The sequence below is a fragment of the Dreissena polymorpha genome, chromosome 3 (genome assembly GCF_020536995.1).
Source record: "Dreissena polymorpha isolate Duluth1 chromosome 3, UMN_Dpol_1.0, whole genome shotgun sequence".
NCBI classification, from domain to species: domain Eukaryota; kingdom Metazoa; phylum Mollusca; class Bivalvia; order Myida; family Dreissenidae; genus Dreissena; species Dreissena polymorpha.
In genome coordinates, this window is record NC_068357.1 from 36,050,340 (window position 1) to 36,056,510 (window position 6,171).

The following is a 6,171-nucleotide window of genomic DNA, read 5'->3' on the forward strand; positions in this document are numbered from 1 at the left end:
TTTAAAGAAAAAGCAATTTGCTATATTGAAAGAGAACAATTAATAAAAGTGTTATTATTGTTCATATTAATGTGACTGGAGTTAATGATAAACGTCAACTAATGCATGGCAGTGTTGATATTTATGAAGAAAACGATTCCTGGAAATACAAATGTCAAACGAATGAAAATTTTTACCACTGTGAAGAATAACGTCTATAACCTGTGTCATTTACAAAATTTAATATTGTTCTTGAGCAGTAAAAGGGGATAAAGTGGATTAATGATTGTGTGATGACTGTAGCCATGTGAACGGGTTATCGTACGGCAAAACCCATCACGTAAAGAAGAGTCTTCAACTTTTCAAGAAAGGAATGCCTTGTTTTGCTATCAACACAAAGCTCGGAACAGGAAGGTACATGGATTACAGTATGCAATATTTTTTCAAGTATAACAGTTTCATTATTCATAATTGGAGTTCATGCGAGAATAAGTTCCTCACTGCACGGTCTCTAACTACCGTTTCGCGGAGTTTGTCAAAACAAGAGCAACTTGTTTGCCATTCATAATAGTTTTACTTTGAACTTTAATACATGTAAAAAAATATTATTGAATCAAAATTGTTAAGCATTAGCTACGGCATAGTTTTTATTGTTTACATATTCATGCGAGAATAAGTAGCTCACTTGACGGTCTCTAACTACCGTTTCGCGGACTTTGTCAAAACAATAACAACTTGTTTGCCAGTAACTTTGAACTATAATCTAAACTAATAAAAATAAGTCAATGGAACTTAAATTTACCGTATTTTCTCTTGATTTTTGCATGGTTTGAATTAACCTCAGCTTTAATAACAATGAATACAGTAGGGCACAGTCGACAGTGACAATTTTCGGATAAACTTCCTGGTTTTTGTCAAAGGTAAATTAAAATAAGTTTTTCATTTGTTTTTCTCATTAAAAAAGAATCAAAGTTGGTCTTAAAAGATGGAATTTCATGTTTAATGAATCTATTACACCAATCATGATGTTTGTATCAGCCGTTTTGGCGGTCATAACGACGATTTTAGACGCTGTTTATGTGTCTGTTTGCCTAGGTAGTTGTCAAAATCTTAAACACTTCTCAATTTATCATTTGTTGTTGAACTTTTCTATAATGACAATATTAACATTTCGTTGAACAATTTACGGGCATATATTCCATTAGACGTATCCTACTTTCATTTTATGTACTTAAAATTATTGTTTTACATTTAACAGACTGTGAACTGAACAAGGTTGTATCAAAAAGTAATATCAAATTTATGTTGCAAATCTTTGTGCAATCTGACAATGACAGGTTAGCGATGACAATTCCATGCGAAATGATAGCATTAATGCATATGTCAGGAATGTGTTTAATTACAATGTATATTTGATTATTTTTATTGGTACATATTTAAATGTTTCTATTCTTGTAAAAATTTATAGTTTTGGATGTCAATATTAATTGTTGTGTTCATGATCAAGTTTAACATAAAAGCAATGATGATCTAAGATTCATAACGACAAATAAAGAAAGTAGAAAGAAAAAATATCTTTCTCATAAAGTACGACCAACTACACAAATATGTTGTAATGCTTTTGAAACTTTATATTTTCAATGAATTGTCAGACATGACCAAGAGGTTGCAGCTTAAGAAAACTGATTAAATGTTCTCAGTCAATATGTTTCTGGACTATCGGAATATCGTTTAGATTGTATTGAGATGTAATACTTCAGCAGACCTTTGTTTTCATTGTCATATATTATTTTCAACTATAACACAATCATACATAAATATTTTGCTATATTTTATTTATTCAGGGGCAGAACCTACTACCTGGTAGTTTCAATGATGAGCTATCATGATATAGGGCTAAAAGATGGATGTGCCAAATCCACCTCATGAAAAACAGATTGGGCAAAAAAGGAGTGCGAACACTAAATGATGTGCTGCTAAATAGCAGGTTTGATATGATTTACACCTTGCATTGTTTACACTGCACCTTCATGTATACCAGTGACTTTAAGATCTGTGTTGGGAGAATAAGGCGCGACCTAGATAACATTTTTAAGGAAGTCTTTTTAAATTATTTCACCATTTGTAATGGGATAATGTCGAGAGCTCGCTCATTCGTGATAGTGTTCTATAGATTTTATGATTTTTTTAACAAGTAAGTTATTTTCAGTAAAGTGCAATCGCGCGTTTGTAATATGAAGTCCCAACGCTGATCCGACATTTTTCTAACCGTTCAAACGCGTCATTGCACATTACTCGAAAAATACTGATTTGTTTAAAAAAAATCATGATACATGTACCTATAGAAAACTCTCACGATTCAGCCGGCTCTCGACTTTATCCCATTTAAAATAGTGAAATATTTAAAAAGAAATCCGTGAAAATGTTAACTGGGATGCGCTTTATTCTCCCAACACAGATGGTTTACCTTTATGGTGTTAAGTATGGATACTATTTCTTAATATTAAACATTGACAATATACAGTACTATTCACTATGCATAACTTGAGGGTTCAGATTGTATAATGTACCAAGCAATAATCTGTTTTTCGTCTTGATTACATAGTTTTAATAATATTTCTTGTGTTATTTTCACATACATGTAGATTAAGTTAAACAAGCATTAAGGCAAAACTAAAACATGACATGGTTTTCAATTTCAATAAATTGTTGACAAGCTTATGGTATCTACTGGTGATATGTATTTTTTATGTGTTTGTTTAAGGTTTCTAATCAGGCATTTTTATTTTTATTATTGCAGATCTTTACAAGTGAATTCGGCAAATCCTGATGCAACCTGAGCTTACCAAGTTTACTGACAGTTTGGACTCTGTGTGGATGATAATATGGACAATATATTGTGCTCATGTTGTGTTGTGATTGACATTTTTTAACAGATAAGATTTTTTAATCCAGACTTAACAGGTGATTTTTCTTCAAAGAATAATTACAATACTTTTTTATTGATGTGCATGAATTTGAGTACAAAATATCAACAATGTTTATCTTGTGTTGTTTTTCCAATCAGTCTGTCATCCATAGGTAATATATTAAGTATGAGAAGGGTATATTTTATTTTTACATTTTTGTTGTTTCTGCACACCATGTCAGATACATGAAAATATATTTTATGCCCCCAACGGGCGGCATATATTTTTCGCACTGTCCGTCTGTCAGTATGTCTGTCCTCCGTAACACTTTTGGTGTTCACTCTCTAATTCAAGTAGTTCTAATCCGATCTCCAAACTTGGTCAGAAGTTGCATCCGGATAATGTCTAGGTCAAGACGAACATGGGTCATGCCGGGCCAAAAACTATGTCATAGGGTCACTTAGTGCCTTTCAAACATTCAGCATGGTGTCCGCTCTCTAATTCAAGTAGTTTTCATCCGATCTTTCCCAAACTCTGTCAGATGTTATATCTACATAATGTCTACGCCAAGTGTGAACATGGGGCATGCCGGGCTAAAAACTAGTTCACTGGGTCACTTAGTGCGTTTTAAACATTCAGCTTGTAGTCCGCTCTCTAATTCAAGTAGTTTTCATCTGATCTTCACCAAACTTGTTCACAAGTTTTATCTAGATGGTCTCTAGGCCAAGTTCGAACATGCATGTTAAGAATTGGCAGAAAAAAACATCTACAAACTGCAGCAGATGACATATGTAACAAACAAAATATAAATATTGAACACCTGTTATGTAGCAAACTAATAGTTAAATAAAATAAAGGCGATGTATATCTCAAAAACATTTGCACACTTATGCTTTTATGTAGTGACAAAGTTACAGTTGGGGGCATCCGTGTCGTGTGAACACATTTGTTTGATTAATGATAAACAACTCATTCATAGTGATCTAACTATAAAATGTTCTTTACACGATAAGAAATACATTGTATTGTATGCCTGCTAATATTGTGGTCTTAAAATAATATCACTAATACTGTTGTAGTTCATTTAAACATCAAGATATGTGATGTTAACGTATGTGTTCATGTTATGTTTGTATTTGATTTATTTTTACATGTTAATGAATATTTTGGTGTTTAAAGTTCAATCTATAGTGAATTAATTAGTGACGTGTGCAATTAAATATGTAGTGCTTATTGCTTTTATTTTGTTTAAGTTGGAAATCATGTTTTTGAATCTCTACGGATGAAATGCACTAGTGAATTTGGTTTGACACTTATGCGAAGATTAATAATATATTAACTTCAAATACATTGTTGATCACAAACAGCATGTATATGCAATCCACAAATTACTGTTTCCGTAGCAACTGTTAACTTAATGTATTTTGTCTACTTAATTTTATCAATCATGGAACAAAATAGAATTGCTAAATAAAAAAATAATGTCTGGCAGTACAGACACACAACACAAATTGTATCATGAGGAGTTATTCGTTTTAGTATTAAGTTCATAGCTGTACAAAATGTTCAATTTCTGAATACACACCTTTTTCCAGAAAATGTGCATATATTTATGTATATAATAAACATGTAAATGATGTTCCATATCTGTCCAGAACATATTTTGTTGATTTTCTGTGTCTTTTTTGGCTTAAATTCTTTAAAATAGTAATAAATATGAAAAAAAAGAACATGTCTTGTTCCCATGGCAACCATGAGTATTTACGGATTAATTTTAGTACAATTAATTTCGTACTTTGAAATGAATTATGTTCATCCAGATACGCAATCAATGGAGATATTATCAACACAAACTGATCAGCATAACAAGTACCGATACTGGTTGAATAAGGACGTCATGTCATCCAAAACGGGCATTAAGCATTTATGACACACAAAAAGTGACAGACCCAGATGGGTCATATTCTCGTTCCCAGCCACATATCTTCATCGCCTATGTAGGATGGCCATGACTTATTGATCGACTATCCATTGGGACTTTTTGAAAAATGCAGCTGCAGCTTTGATTTTTATAAACCTGTTTATAATAATGCATACACATACTAAATCAATAAAAAAACTTCCGACAAAACGTCTTCTTAAAAAAAGATAGTTTGACTATGTATAAAGATATTGACAACTATAAACATAGTCAAACTATCTTTTTTTAAGAACTAAACTTCTTCTCAAGCACACTAAATCTAGCCCCAGGCCTTCAGCGCCTATGGCGCTTTGATTGTATAAAGTTTTAGTTTTTAGTATTTCTCCACAATTCACTCGCAAATTGATAGCGGTAATAACAGGTATTGTGTTTGTAACGATGTATTCGGTTGATTAAACTCGATTTTATAGACGTACGTGAAACATATTTTTTTTTACATTAAAAATGGGTAAACAAGAAGAACTCTGAGCTGTACGTATGTACTTATAAAAGCTCAGTGCATTCAAGAAGAACTAGTTCACTAACCATCAAGCCGGAAATGATTCCTGCACACAGGTAAAGTAAATAATACAATTTGTGCAGAATGTTTATTTTTTACAAAATATTATTTAAACCATTATATTTTAGATGGATTGAACTGAAACTCAAAGTCTAAAGCTAAGTAAGACACTTAAGCCAGTTTCCTGGGTAGAAACAATACTTGTTCATAGTATAGCAGACTCATGCGGCCTCATGTTTATTTGGCCTCGGCCTTTGACCTGGGTCGCTTTGATTTCAGGTGTTTAGCCCCCATATCAACAAGGCTTTCTCGACCCTATCTGTACTTATTATCCCCTGCCATAGGCGGAGGGATATTTTTCTGGCGTTGTCCGTCCGTCATTCCGTCCGTCCTTCCGTCCGTCCTTCCGTCCATCCGTCCGCCCTTCCGTCCGTCTGTCCGTCCATCCGGAGCCATACCTTGGAAGTGCTTTGGCGGATTTCATTAAAACTTGGTATGAGTATATATATGGATAAGAGAATGATGCACGTTAATTGGCATTGTACACCATCTGTTAATAACAGAGTTATGGCCCTTTGTATCTTGAAAAAAATGTTTTTTGTGTGTGTCCAGAGCCATATCTTAGAAGTGCTTTGGGGGATTTCATTGAAACTTGGTATGGATATGTATATCAATAAGAGGATGATGCACGCCAAATGGCATTGTACACCATCTGTTAATAACGGGGTTATGGCCCTTTGTATCTTGAAAAAATGCTTGTTTGAGTGTCAAATATAACACTTTTGTGTCCAGAAGCATATTGG

At 33.2% G+C, this 6,171-nt stretch overlaps 1 long non-coding RNA gene across 1 annotated transcript; it reads left to right on the plus strand.

Annotated features, from left to right (window-relative positions):
- The first annotated feature begins 249 nt into the window (after positions 1-249).
- Positions 250-1,947, plus strand: LOC127873684 (uncharacterized). The gene is made up of 3 exons (XR_008046329.1): positions 250-393; positions 824-899; positions 1,824-1,947. It is a non-coding gene; the product is annotated as an uncharacterized LOC127873684 (long non-coding RNA).
- Positions 1,948-6,171: the final 4,224 nt, after the last annotated feature.